This window comes from Cyprinus carpio, chromosome B11 (assembly GCF_018340385.1).
Source record: "Cyprinus carpio isolate SPL01 chromosome B11, ASM1834038v1, whole genome shotgun sequence".
In the NCBI taxonomy this organism is placed as follows: Eukaryota; Metazoa; Chordata; class Actinopteri; order Cypriniformes; family Cyprinidae; genus Cyprinus; species Cyprinus carpio.
The window spans coordinates 14030688-14047215 of record NC_056607.1 but is presented as its reverse complement, the minus strand read 5'-3'; positions in this window follow the sequence as shown (position 1 = coordinate 14047215).

Below are 16528 nucleotides of genomic sequence, written 5' to 3'. Positions count from 1 at the left end.
TGTATACATACGTTACGGGTAGTACCAGTTGTGCTGGTTAGACCCTGCTCCGGAGTAGGAGCTAATTTGGTTCTCGAAAAAGGCAGTCCGGTACTAAAATCAAAAAGTGGTTAGTTCTGGTACTATGAAAAGGTTCCCACAGTGTGAAAGGCCCTCATGAACTTCCTGTTCCCTGACGCAGCTACTGAGGCTGTCCACGCCTGCTGGGTCATGGCCTTAGTGGCTGTCCACACCTGCTTAGTCATGCCTGTTCTGTCATGGTCATGGAGGTGGTCATTACCTGCTCAGTCACAGTCATGAAGGCCATCTACGCCTGCTCAGTAATGGCCACGGAAGCAGTCCACACCTTCTCTGTCATGGTTGTCAACACCTGCTTAGTCATGGCCATGGAGGCCACCCAAGCCTGCTCAGTGACATGACATACAGCCAAGTTTGGTGACCCATACTCAGAATTTGTGCTCTGCATTTAACCCATTCAAAGTGCACACACACAGCAGTGAACACACACACCGCCTTGCTCAAGGGCACCTTAGTCGTGGTATTGCCGGCCCGAGACTCGAACCCACAACCTTAGGGTTAGGAGTCAAACTCTCTAACCATTAGGCCACGACTTCCCAGGAAGGTGCTCCATGTTTCTGCTTTGCCATGGTGGTCTATCGCTTTGTTGCTGTGGTCTTCTATAGTACCATGATGTACTGTTCCATAGTTTCTACCTGAGTGGTCTCCATCTTCACCATGGCCACCTGATCCTTTATGGTCTTGTCATCTGCTTCGTGGTCTAGGTGGTCCTCTACAAATACATTTCAGGCCTGCAACTATGCCATTATCCAGACTTGCTTCTGCTGCATGGCCCATGTTCACCATCATGCCATGATCATTGTTTTTGTCAACAAATGTTTAGTGAAAAGGGTGTTTAACCTTGATATAAACCTCAGGGGGTCATATTCATTATTAGCTTTAAATTTTTAATATTAATACAATGTATATATTTTATATTATATATGTATACATTTCATATATTTATAATTTATATAAAATACATAAATATTTAACAGCATTTCATATGCAATAATAATAATAAAAACAAACAAAATAGATATTTACTGTATTTAATCAAAATATTACTGTTATTATTAAATTCTAAACAATACATAGTATTACTAAATATTATTATGCTAATGTATTTTCTATTTCAAATAATTATCTATTAATTTTATAGGAGGTTTGCAATTTTTAATCCAGATTACTAACATTTGTGACACATCACATAGGCTACAGTTAAAAAAAAATAAAAAATAATAAAACCTTGCTACAAAAACTATGCCAAATAGTGGGAACAGTTAAGCTTTAAGCTAAATATTGAGAGGTTTGGTAGCTAATTTGGGACCAAATGTTGATGTCTATACTGGGTTTATTTTTTTAGATAATGCTCATATAACTGTTCTCACAACAAAATGTATGGGATTTTTTTTTTTTAAGGCGTTCTCACAACAAAATGTATGGGATTTTTTTTTTAAAGGCGCAAGACACCAAAGTGCACAATATTGCAGGATAGTGCCAGTTACAGATGACCATGAAGAGAATTTGATCATATCTTTAAAGCTTCTTTGGAGCTGCTGTGATTGACAAAGAGAATCCATCAGAGGAAGTCTTTATCTGTGAGAGCCGGGAATGAGGGCACTGTCTGACAACTCACTAGCACGTGGCACCATCGCGACTTTATCTGCCTCTCGTCTCCTCTCTTCTGTGCTCATTTTTAATGCATCCTTCTTCTCTCTATACTCTTCCTCTAAAAGGATCCAGTGTGAAAGACCGTGTCCTCTGCAGAGCTGATCTCGTGATTGGTCTTCTTGAAAGGCCTGGCATAAGGCATGCGTAACCGGGCTAAATAATTGAGGGGAAGGGGCTTTGGATGGTCTCTTGCTCTCTCAGATCAAACCCAGAGATCAGGGCCAAGCTGACAGCCTCTGGCTGCCTTCATAAAGGGAGTGCTGAGGCTGCAACAAGATAGTAATACTCCTTTTCAAAACTCATTTCCTTCCCCTATCGCTCTCTCACCCTGACCTCTTATACAAGACTTAAACAAAACAAGCACACACAGCCTTCAGAAGCAATCATAAAGAGACAATGCATTTAGAACTATGCATCCACTGTTTTTAGATCAGTCAACATATTTGATTAAATGTGAGCTTTATTGTGGCTTAGCAACCAAACATATTATTTTTGTGTGCATACATCAAAGAAACTTGTGTAATATACTGCCAATAGGTGACTGAGTCCATTTATGATTGTTTTTGCTGATGCTGAGAGGTCAAGAAACATTTCATTTCATAATCATTTATTAGAAAAGGGGCTTTTAGGTGCTTGACAAAGCATTAGTACTGTATACAGTAGTTGTGAGTTTCCCCATAACTTATAAGCCAAATATATAAGCTTTTCTTCCATTTTCTAATATCATTGTCCCCACCCAAAAGCAAATTTAGAAATGTGTACAATAAAAAGAAAAAGTGGATGGAATACGTGCATATATTCCAAAATTACATCATTGTTTTTGATGAACAAGCAATATAACAATAACAAACTTTAATATTAATCTAATTATTACATTATTAATAACAATAATAATAATAACAACAATAATACATGATGAATTTATAAAATATATTTGATAGTTTTTCTAATCAATAATACATACTGTATGTGTGTGTATATGTAACAAATATATATATATATATATATATATCATTATTATTATTGATATTATTATTTATGATAATTACAAAAATACTCATTTAATCTTTTCATTATTATTATTGATATTATTATTTATGATTATTATAATAATCATGTGTGTGTGTAGTGTGTATATATATATATATATATATATATATATATATATATATATATATACATATATACATATACATATATACACACACACACAAACATCCAGCTTGTCCCAACACAAATTAAACCCTGGATTTATGAAATGTGACTCTGATTATATGGGTTTGGTCCAGGTCCGTGCACAGACATTTTGAGGGGCAGTATCCCAAACCAAAAAAGGAGCACAAGGAGGGTGGGTGCTTGTTAATAAAAATTATCTATTTGTTACAAATATACTGTTAAAAGAGAAAACAGCTGTAATAATTGACTTTATTGTAGATATTTTGATTAGAGTGGGCTCTCCCTCACTCTCTGAGCCTGCTTCTGTCTCATCTTCAGTAGAAGTAGGGGAGAGTGCCCCAATTTGAGCCAGTGGGTAAGTTAACCCACCCCCTGCATCTTGGCATATGTACACTTTTACTGTCATGTGACAGTGTATTCTGGAACCACGCATCATTTCTGCCAGACTGTGAAAAGGAGAAACACATTGGGGAAATGGAAGGCACCATGACCGTAGCCAGGGTTTGAAAATTAGTGTGGTCTGGGTGGGAACTGCACTATAATAACCCCACTCATTATATACACTAAACACTTTAAAAAAGACAGATATATAAATGTTTGTGAAAGATGTTTTCTCTGTTTTGGAGGAATGAGCATTGTTAAATAATATCACATTGCACCATTACATTAGGTTAGGGGTATATAATTTTATCAGTAGTTTATTATTCATTCAGCAATACATAGGCCTATTACTGTTATAGTTTTCATTAATAACCATTGCTATATAGATGATAACTTTGTCTAGTGCCCTTATGAATGTTGTTGGCACGACTTTGTGAAAATGTAACTACAATATGAAATAGCATAGAGGCAACATACCTTTTCTACAGATCTAGTGCACTAGCGTTATATGCTACTGTTTTATTAGCATTGATAATGTTTCTGACAGATAATATCATGATGTTTGTTTTTTATGTGTGTGTGTGTTTGCCTTACCGTATGTGGTATCCTGTCAGCAATAACATGTCTGTGAGCTCTTTTGATTACTATCGGTTTAAGTTCTGGCAGTGTTGCCAGATATTGCTATGAAAACAAATAAAAATAAATAAATAAAAATATCTTTCGACCTATAGTCACTAATGGCCAACAAACTCTGTTTAGTCTGTTTTTAGGAAGGCTACAACTTTGGAGTACAACATATTGTTTCAGAGATGCAAACAATTAAATATTGAAATTTAAACTTCCTTTGGTTGGTTTATTGTTGTTAAAGTAAACTTTAAGAAAATAAATATGATTGTACGTAAAAGGAAATTATTAAATTAGTTTTTAAATTGTTTATTTCACATGGGTGGATGGTGATTTTACACCCAAATGGTACATCTTACCCACTGACTCGACTCGGGTCAGCTTACCCCAAACCCAGGGCAAACTGAACCATGGGAACACTTTTTTTTTTTTTTTTTTTTATAAAAAGCCATATTTAAGAGCCCTTTGTCATAGATACATTCTGATCATTTAAAATGATAGGAATACTTTCCTTTGGATAAGATAGATACTTTCATTGTACTTTTGCATCATTTTCCCTTATCTTGAGGATCACATAAGTAAAAAGTGGCTAATTTTACCCCACTCTGGTATGGCAAGGGTAACATTTCCGTAACACGCTTGAGGAATTTGGCCAATCACAAAGCACTTGATAGCTGGCCAATCAGAGCACACCTCGCTTTTCAGACCAATGAGCTTTGTAAAAAACTACGCGTTTCAGAAAGGCAGGGCATAGTTTGCATTCAGTGTTAGGGTTGAATTAACGCCTAACACTTTAGAAATGACATTTTTGACCATTACAGTTTTTACACCAAGATTGGATTTCCTGTGCCAGTTTAGACTCCAAGACAGTATGTTCTGTTTTCGGTTCCTCCCAAACCTATTAACCCCAAACCCTGATCCTTCATGGCCTCTTCTTGCTTTTGCACCAAAAGCCTCCAGCTCATAATGGTCATGACTTTTGAAAGATGTGCGAGTAAATCCTTGCTTTAGACTGCTTTGATTACTATATAGGAAGACTAAAAGGAGGATCTCTCTTCAGAGTGGCTTCAGTACCTATAGGGATGCATAAGCAATGGTTATGGTCAAGGAGTATAAAAAAAAAGTGTTATGACAATCCATTTCACATTTGCATTATCTTTGCCTTATGATATTGGGGTAAAATCACCCTCCATAAAACCAGCATAAAAGAACAATCCCTCCAAACCACAAAGTTTAATAATTACTATATTCTTATGAGCTACACCATGTAAAATCTTACACATAACAGATAATGATCTGGGCCGATTGATGTAGATATCGCGCAAGTTGAGAAAATGTCCGGTGAGTGGTGGTAAAAGGTTAGCCATCTACTGAGTTTGACCACACCCTAAACTTAACTCACAGTGTTAACCAAAGCAGATAAGAAATAAATACACATTCACTGAAGCAAGCATGCCATTTTAGCTTGCTTCTACATGTCTGAGCTCTTTTAATGTTTATGAGGGCACATACCCGAGCACTGTGCATCACAAATGCTACCAAGCAAGTTTATTATATGAGAAAGACACATGGTGAAAAGTGATGTGACGTGGCCAAGTATGGTGACTCATACTCAGAATTAGTGCTCTGCATTTATCCCATCCAAAGTGCACACACACAGCAGTGCCTTGCTCAAGAGCAGCAGTTGGCAGCCATTTTTGCTGCAGCATCCAGGGATCAGTTGGGGGTTTAGTGCCTTGCTCAAAAGCACTTCAGTCATGGTACTGAAGGTGGGAGAGAGCACTGTACATTTCCCCCCCCCCCCACCTACAATCCCTGCAGGTACAAGACTTGAACCTGCAACTTTTTGGGTTACGAGTCCAACTCTCTAACCATTAGGCCACAACTTCCCCATGCTGATGTTGGTTAAGCAATGCAAATGTCAAAATGCATTAGTTTAAAAATTATGCATTATGATAAAAGTGTTTTGAGTTCATAACATAATATTTTGCAAGGGACCGTGTGAAAATAAGCCTCTTTAATTAAATAAAAAATGTAATTAAATTAAAAAAGGAATAAAAGTTGTTTCCATTATAATGCCTCTAGTATTCTCTTGCAGAAAAACTGCAGTGAATTGCATATTGTACTAGCCAAGGTTGTTCTTTTGTGTTCCAAAAGAGAAAGAAAGTCACATAGAATTGAAATTTTTATTTTGGGTGCACTGTCCCTTTAAATAATAGTGCCATTGTTGTAACTATACAGCACATGAGTTGAATTAATTCATGCGAATACATTAACATTGCACTGAAATTTCATAATGATTGAACAGTAACAAGAAGAGTAACCTGCTGCTCTTGGACAAAGATACTATAATGAAGTCTGGCCTAATGTCCTTCTTAATTGGGTACATTATCCTGTGTGGCAGTCATTCAATGGGCATCATTCAGGTTCACCAGCCAGGTTAATTGGATGTTAACAGAATTACGCAACAAAGACAGTCAACATGAATCAGAGTGTCTGTTTGTTATGCATTCATGATATCTGTCAACTGATGAAAAACAGCATTTACGTCAGACGTCATTGTTGTTCGAAAAATGTTGTGATGTAGAGATGATGCAAACCCGGACTCTGCAACAGGCACTTTGAGAGATTTTGGTCTGGTTTTATGTGTCAGCCTTCCAGATGAGTATTTTATATCAAAAATGAGAAATGTCTCATCTGCTCCACCTAATCATGTCAACATTTGTGCGTACAAGCATTGATCTACACCTCCCGCAGTGATTCACTTATCAGGAAAATGCAACCTTCCATCTTCATAATAATATTTTATGCTGTAGATAGATGCAATTTGATAAGAAGATAATATTTTAGATGTCATGTCCGCCTTCCGTCTCCCAAATGGTTTCAAACTTGTAGATTGAGCTTGCGGTTCAAATTTATAAATGTGACAGAATTCTTGGCTTTGATATATGACCAAAAAATTTAATGATCATGTATCCTCACAAACTGACCAGGATTAGTTAACTAGGACTAGTTGTTGTAAACAAACAAACAAACAAACAAAAAAACTGATCTGCCTTGTCATTATGATCTTTTGGCCGCACTTTGTAATGTAACATCCAAACCCCCAGGTTCTTTTGGTATAAACTGGTAAGTAGAGAAAGACTTGGCACCATTTCAGATAGCATTTGGGGGGGATGGTAGTCAGCTTCAGTCTAAGTGGAGTGAGTGTTTGCAGCTGTTATGGGCTTACACTGAAGGCTGAGAGAACGATGCTTGTGTAAATGCAGAGTAGACTCAGTCTTCATCCTGACTTCTGATTGTTGCTATGAGTCATGACACTTTTAATGGGTATGTGTTAACTAATATTATACAGAGTGGACTTTTTGAATGGCTAAGTTAGGAACAGAAATAATTCAGCAGATCTGCATCCCATTCTAACTGAAGAAGACAGGTGGAAACAGTGACAGATTATTTTTTTTTATGAGCCAAAATAACCATAATGAAGCAATGCAAATAAATGCAATATGGACCTATTTTAGGTATAAAAACCTTATACCACAATAATTATATTATAGCTCTATAAATAGCTATGTATTTACAGCTTGTCTGTAAATCAATATATGTGATCAGATATTAAGTGTAAGTTTTTCGATATTGAAATTTATACATCATCTGAAAGCTGAATAAATAAGCCATTTCCATTGATGTATGGTTTGTTAGGATAGGACAATATTCGGCTGAGATACAACTATTTGAAAATCTGGAATCTGAGGGTGCAAAAAATCTAAATATTGAGAAAATCACCTTTAAAGTTGTCCAAATGAAGTTCATGCATATTACTAATCTAAGTTTTGATATATTTACAGTAGGAAATTTACTAAATTCTTCATGGAACATGATCTTTACTTAATATCCTAATTATTTTGGCCATAAAAGAAAAATCTATTATTTTGTACCATGCAATGTATTTTTGGCTATTGCTACAAATATACCTGTGCTACTTATGACTGGTTTTGTGGTCCAGGGTCACATATAATAAAACAGTTTATATTATATCATGTTAATACAGAGACAGGCTGTCAGTCCTAACCTTAATTGTTTAAAAAAAAAAAAAAAAAAAACTCATCATTCCTAATTCATCCTGAATGAATCAGCATTTTTTAAGGAAACACTTTTTATGTCACTTGTAGCCACCTGCTGGCGTTAGGTTGTTATGGATGCAATCTTTATTTGGAGCATCACTTTCAAAAAGGTGATGATCTATTTTCATTTTGATCTCTGCTATAGACAACAGTGTTTATAGGCCTACTTTTATCCCAGTACTTCTGTGATTGAGTATTTGTAACAGAAATGGCGATACAAAAAAAGTTTGTGAAGCTGTTTCATACCTACAACTACTGCTCTCTTTGGGTCAGCGGCAGCACAAATGCAGAATTGTTCAATTTTATGCAAATGAACAGCAAATTTCACGAGCGACAACCAATAGAATTGAAGAATCTGTCAGTGGAGCTGAGTGTAATACTTCGTGTCAGGCTGCTGATAAACCTGTCGGGCTTTACTCTGCAATAACAACTAGAGGTAGGCCTACATTATCACAGTTGAGGTCAAAAGTTTCAGAATCTGCAAAACGTTAATTATTTTACCAAAATAAGAGGGATCATACAAAATGCATGTTATTGTTTATTTAGTACTGACCTGAATAAGAAATTTCACATAAAAGATGTTTCCATTTAGTCTACAAGAGAAAATAATAGTTTAATTTATAAAAAATAACCCGTTCAAAAGTTTACATACCCATTCTTTATACTGTGTCCTTACCTGAATGATCCACAGCTATGTTTTTTTTTTTTGTTTAGTGATAGTTGTTCATGAGTCCCGAACAGTTAAACTGCCTGCTGTTCTTCAGAAAAATCCTTCAGGTCCCACAAATTCTTTGGTTTTCCAGCATTTTTGTGTATTTGAAGTGTTTCCAACAATGAATGATTTTGAGATCCATCAGTTCACACCGAGGACAACTGGGGGACTCATAAGGAACTATTACAGAAGGTTCACACGCTAACTGGTGCTCTAGATGGAAAAACCAAGCATTAAGAGCTGGGGGGTGAAAATGTTCAAATATGAAATGATCTTGAACTTTCGTGCAACTGAATTGTTTCAGATCTCTGACTTGTCACTGACTTCTAATTAATGTCATTAACATATAAAAGATAACCAGTCATCGTCCAAATCCTTTTATTTGGAACAGTGAGGTGCAACAACAGCTTACATTTCCAAAAACCTGCAGTATTCTGGAAAAGAAAAAGTATGTACGTCTGCTCGGACCCTGACATGATGCTAAGCACTTTTCCATGTCAAAGGCAGTTTTTAGAGATATGAGCATTGACGTGGGTTTAAACGTAGGCCTATGCACACTCTAAGATCAAATCTGAGCATATGCACACTTTATAAATAAGGCCCCAGAACTAAATATTATGGTCACTACAAACAATACAATGACGTCTTAGTCTAAACCAAAGATTTCACTCTGGCATAATTTGTGTTTAGTTTTTATTTCCCAGAACTGTCTACTGCATGTATAATGTTAGTAAAATAATTAAATGAATGTCCTGTTTAAGTCTCAGTGGAGCTGTTACTGTAACTGTAGAACTGTGGGAGAGACTAATGCACATGTTTTTATATACCCCCGCTGCGTTTTTAAACATTTGTTTTCAGTCACGCAAGGGTGCTGTAGACGATGAGGGTCTGGTGGTCCTTTTACTGCTAACCCTGGTTCCTTTTAGCCTCTTTGGCTTCTTTTTTTATCTCTCCCTTTATTTTATCAGTCAGCATGTAACCTGTTTTTACTATTAATGCCTTCCTTTGTCTCTGATGAACAATGTTTTTGAGTTGTCTCATCCAAAACAATTCATCTCACTTTACCCCTTATTGGGCACATCCAGACTTTTACAATAAAAAAAAAACAAACAAACAAACAAAAAAACATCGGTTTAATGGTGCCGAACTGAAAAATTGTAAATTCCAATAATGCTATTATACTATATATAAGTTAATAATCCAACATAGTCTGTTTAGTACACACACAAAAAGCAAATCAGCTAATTTAACTAGCAAATTTAAAAGCAAACCAAAATTTAAACATCATGGCTCAAAATGTGATCTACCAAATAGCTGAAACCACTGTTAAAGGGTTAAAATAGATGGACTGAGAGAGATGGCTAAATATTTTCAAACAAAGACCTTGATGCATTCCCTGTGTTTGAGCGTTCATAATTCATAAGCTAAAAACCAGAGAAACATGTGCAATAAACACTGAAATACAAACCAAAAAGTCTCTCTTAATGGCAAATGTTAACTTGTGACAAACAATTTACATAGTATGCCAATGGCAAACAGCTGTACTGTAATTTTCCACTGCTCTGTTTGATTGTCACAAATACAAGTTCTACCAGCACAGGAAACTTTAACACAGGACAATGAATGTTCAGTGAACACTGACAGTGTTTGACCCTTGCTCTGTCTGTGTCATGGTACCAGAAAATAGATGAAGCAAGGACTCAAATGCAGGAGAAGAACAGGTCTTAATAATAAAATTAAACAAATCCTACCCCAAGGGTGAAAAACAGGCAGGCAGGCCAGGAACAAGGCACAGCAGAGCAGAGCAGAGCAGAGCAGCAGTTACATACCACACATACAGGTTACATACCATACATACTTCTGACATATAACAACGGATCAGCACATGACTGCAGACACCTGGAGAATAAATAGGGAGATAAACGAGGAGGGTAACGAGGGAGACACAGGTGGAGCAACTGAAAAAGTGAGATGACAAGATGGGAAGGGACAAACAATAAGACAGGAGAGAGCACATGGCACCAAACAAACACAACAAGTCATGTGCTCACACAAAACCACAGGAGTGCCCTTTGGTGGCTGTCTTGGGCACTCCAGCTGCAGAGTTAACCCCTCCCTTAAGGAGGGGATTCCAGATGCTCCACCAAATAAAGGACCATTGTTATTATCAAGGAGCCGTTGTTCACTGACAAGCTGCGCAAAACATGCGCAAAAAATGATTGTGGTTTTGCGCAGCTTGTCAGTGAACAACGACACTGTGTAGTAAATGCTGCTCCACGTGAAAGCACGCACGTGTAGAGATTTACCTCTGATTACAGATCCTACTGATGAGATCCGCATTAATATCGTGCCAATATTTATCATGCATCCCTGCATATAACATCGACAGTATGCCCTCTACACCATGCTGAACACGCCATTAAATTTCCCTCAGGTGAGCTTTTCTATTTCTTTCATTAAAAGGTTGCTATAAAGTTGTTGTACTTTATTGCTGGTTATTGAGTTCTACCAATAAGATCTGAATACTAATTCTGTAACATTTCAATTTTTATCATCACAACACTCCAACAATCAAGTAGTGGTGATCAGCATTATAAAAAAGAGTATTATTACTACTATCTTAACATAACTGTTTGTTTCATTCTTGAAGTCCCTTCTTTGCCAGTGAAAATAACTGACCAAACTGAGGCAACACAGCACAGATGAAAAATGCAAAAAATCATCAGCAAGGCATCAATCAATCACACCTTGTCATTGCTTTCATAATCACCTCAGTAAAATTCCCACATGGTAATATTCACATTTCTATTCTTGATAACCTACATTTAAACAATTTAAATGAAATTAATACATTTTAATTAAGAATCTGCCTGTTTATTGTCACTAACAAGAGTTGTTGTATTGGGGGCTCAGCAAATTAAAATGTTTTCTTTCTTTTGAAAGGCAAGGCAATGGCCCAAAGAATTCAAAGTGGCTTTACACTTTTTCCAAGCATTCTGCCAAGTCAGCACCTGTGCCAGTATGAGGGCCGTGCACAGGCATTTTGAGGGGCAGTGGCCCAAACCAAAAAAGGGGCACAAGGAGGATGGGTGCTTGTTCATACAAATTATCCAGTTGTTACAAATATACAGTTAAAAGAGAAGACAGGTGTAATAATTGACTTTAGTGTATATATTTTGATTAGAGTGGGCTCTCCCTCACTCTCTGAGCCTGCTTCTGTCTCATCTTCAATAGAAGTAGGGGAGAGTAAGGTAAGTTGAGCCAGTGGGTAAGTTGACCCACCCCCTGCATCTTGGCATATGTACACTTTTACTGTCATGTGACAGTGTATTTTGGAACCACGCATCATTTCTGCCAGATTGTGAAAAGGAGAAACACATTGGGGGAATGGAAGGCACCATGACCGTAGCCAGGGTTTGAAAATTAGTGTGGTCTGGGTGGGAACTGCACTATAATAACCCCACTCATTATATACACTAAACACTTTAAAAGAGACAGATATGTAAATGTTTGTGAAAGATGTTTTCTCTGTTTTGGAGGAATGAGCATTGTTAAATAATATCATATTGCACCATTACATTAGGTTATTGCAATACAATTTTATCAGTTGTTTATTATTCATTCAGCAATGCATAGGCCTATTACTGTTATAGTTTTCATTAATAACCATTGCTATATATATGATAACTTTGTCTAGTGCCCTTATGAATGTTGAGACTTTGTGAAAATGTAACTACAATATGAAATAGCATAGAGGCAACATACTTGTTCTACAGATCTCTGCACAAGTGTTATATGCTACTGTTTTATTAGTTTTGATAATGTTTCTGACAGATAATATCATGATGTTTGTTTTGTGTGTGTGTGTGTGTGTGTTTGCCTTACCGTATGTGGTATCCTGTCAGCAATAACATGTCTGTGAGCTCTTTTGATTACTATCGGTTTAAGTTCTGGCAGTGTTGCCAGATATTGCTATGAAAACAAATAAAAATAAATAAATAAAATGTCTTTCCACCTATAGTCACTAATGGCCAACAAACTCTCTGTTTAGTCTGTTTTTAGGAAGGCTACAACTTTGGAGTTCAACATATTGTTTTAGAGATGCAAACAATAAAATATTGAAATTTAAACTAATAGCACTGAATCAAACGAGTCATACATGTTTGAAACAAAGTAAATGATGACATAATTTGTAATTTTGGGTGGACTATCCCCTTAACATTATGAAGTAAGTGCTGATGACAAACTATACAAGCTTACAGCTACCAGGAGGTTACTGAGAGGTAGTGCATATGAGGACCAAATGAAACTAAAGTGTGATGATTCAGAACCACTTTATACAACCTCCACCTTCATTCTCATCATCAGTCAGTAAATTCAGACCAAGAACAATTTTGATGAAATCCTTGAACACCTTGCTTATCCTCGCAATGTCTTTCATCAGATGCCTCAGACATTCCAAGGACATTCTCTCTCAGTGACTCTATATGCCTGGCTATGGCATACGCCTTCAAACAGTCCCTCTGCAAATCAGGCGATAATTAACAGTCTCTAATCCCCTCTCCACTACCATACTCTTCCATCTGCCCATGAAATGGGATTATAAGTGGAACTCCAGAGAGCTACCCAACCATTGGCAGCTTACTGCCAGGGACCCTAGCTGGAATTGTTATACTTTGCACTGATTTCTGAAAGCCCAAGCCCAGACAATTCAAAGATACATTTCAAAGCTTAAAAAAGAACACTTCCGAACAAACAATGTCCCCCCTTATATTTATTTTGGACAGTAATCAGAATGCCGTAGGTTCTTGTCAACCTTCCAACATCCAGTCAAACAAAACTTTAGTTTAGGCTGGGTGAGCGGTCCAGTATCCACACAGGAAATGGGATGTCACAATGTGAGCAGCTCCTGTGTTTTGTGTAGCCATTTCATGTCTGGAAAGAATGTTGTCCCCTCAAAGTCTGCTGTTTGTTTCAGTATGTAGAATAGACTATAATATTTTGGAGGACAAACTCTGTAACTTGTTCAAATAGCTGTTTAGGTGCCTGGTTATCAAGGCACATGTGATCCAATTTTGCCATTATGCTTTTCCCAGTGGCAGAGACACAGACCCTGGTATCTCCAAATAATAAAACCATCTCTGGTACCGTTATGTGAGCGGAATTTTAGAACCAAAAAGATTCCATCATATGTGGGGCGACGAGAAAAGATGAAAAAACACTGGCACCTTTTTCAAACACATACCTGTAATAGTGTTACCCATTTCATCTAAAAAATAACAATTTTTTTTTCAACGGAGTCACTGAAAGGCTCAGTGGGAAAAATATATTGAAGGGTTTGTGTGGGAGGGGATGAAAACATCTACTTTAAAACAGTAAAATAACACCTCACACAAGAAGTTCAATATGAAGGGTTAAGCAAATACAATGTGCCAAAGACAGCACAGTAAAAGCAGATGAGAATAAACGAGTAACAGCAACAGAAATAACAGAAGCCTAAACACAGTCTCCATCTGTCAACACCCCCCAGGGTTTCAGTAATGCCCAGGACATTTTTCCTACTCAGCTGTCACCATCAGCATGTCAATATCCAATGCCATTGTCAAAAATATCAGAAGTGTGTGGATCAGGACAAGCACAAGTATGTGATTTCTTGGGATTCAGTTGTCAGATTTAAGGAACTGCATGTTATCACAGCCTACCCGCTGCAGGACTTTTGTTTCATTTTATTTATTTATTATTTTGCCATTAAAGTTCATTTGCCTGGCTTGTTTATATGCGTATGTTGTTCTGGGCTAGATTATTCCAAGATCACGGCAGGTCAATCTTAAGCAACAGTTTAAAAGAATACGCCACCCACTGAGATGGTTGGGTTACGGTACATTGTTGTGTTTTTGGACATAGGATATCCTTAAAAAACTTAGAGAACCCCCTCTCTAAGATAACATTTCAACATTGTAGATAATAATATTTTCAAAGAGTAACGGAGTGCATTTTACAAGAAAATACTATTATAGTGTTTTACTTTAAAACTTAACGATTAATTCAATGTATTAATTGCTGTTTCTTTTATTATTATTTGCTAGCAATTTCTGAATGGAAACTGTTTCTATACAGAATACCCTTTTTCTCTATCTGAAAAAGGCTCTGATTATGGACAAGGATTGCATAGATTTTCCTTTGTGATCACAGAGGGAGAGATCTATTGAATATGGAAACCAAATCAAAAAAATGTTACAATAAAATACAAACAGGCTGGTCTCTGCTCCCTGTGCAAACACAACTTTGATATCCTTACATAACTGGCTCTCAGAACAACACTTTAGCTGTTAGTATTTTATGGGGTTTTGCCTGATTCACACTCATTTTGTGCTTGTGAAGGAAAAAAATCCTTGATGATTTTGGACAGGAAACATGGTTGATTCTGTTGATCTGATCAACTGAGCTGTAAACTGCACAGATTATGAGCTGTCAAAACACTCATAGTCAATACATTTACTCATACACAACTTTGAACAAACATGTTTATTCTTCACAAGTGAAATGTGTTTTTGAGCACATGTTTCTTCTTAGTGCATTATGAATTGTTTGGGGTAGGCTGTTTATGCAAATGTGTTTCAATAAACACTGAGATCATGAGATGTGAAAACAAATATAATATTGTTCTTCAAGTACACATTTAGCTAACATTACTAAATATCTGAAGCATTTCTGTCCAGCCAAGTATTATGTGTTCATAACCTATAGGTTAAGATATTTAGTTTCTATTATGTAAAAAAATAAAAATAAAATAAGTATTTGGCCTAAGAATATGTACCTAAGATTCCCATAGTAACACCTGCTTCTAATATTCCACTGAGCTGGACAGCAATAAGAGAGCAAAACATTATTTAGGGCAGCGCTGTCCTCTAGTGTAAGAGAAAGGTAAATACATTGTGTCTGGTGATGATGATTATTATTATAAACTTTAGATTGATCATTGTTGAAATGAAATAACATAGGACATATTATTAAAAGTTTAATGTTAATTTTTTTTTATCATTCAAATCTTTTATTAACATTCTTACAACTGTTAAAATGTTTACAAAGCAGATACAATTTTAGACACTTGATTTTGAAAGATGACTGTCATTTTAATATATGCTTAATTCAAAGGGCTGTAATATACCATACATATAAAAACTATTCCACTTAATCCAGAATACTTTCCAGAAAATTATTCTGTAACACTTTACTTAAAGTGTTTATGTATAAAGCATCATAAAAGTAGTTTTAATGCATCAATTATGCCTTGTAATGCACCTTATAATGCATTGTACATTCTCATTAATAATTGTAACCAAAGTTAATATACATTATAACACTTATCAATTAATTGTTGCACTATGGATTTTAAATTCGGTTATAATTATTTATGACAAGATATAATGTATTACAATGTACATTATGAATAATTATAATGCATTATAACACTTTTTAATGCATTATACATAAATGCTTTAAGTAAAGTGCTCTTTTGCACAGGGCTGTAGCTAGTGGGAATTATTCTATATTTAATTTAATTTAATTTAATTTAATTTAATTTAATTTAATTTTTTGTTTTACAAATCAGCAAATAAAAAGTGCAAAACACACACACACACACACACACACACACACACACACACACACACACACACATATATATACTGTATATATATATATGCGTGCATAATTCTAAAAAAATATTTTCTTAATTTTATGGCTCTGGACAGTGTATAAAAAAGTTGGTTGATTGTTC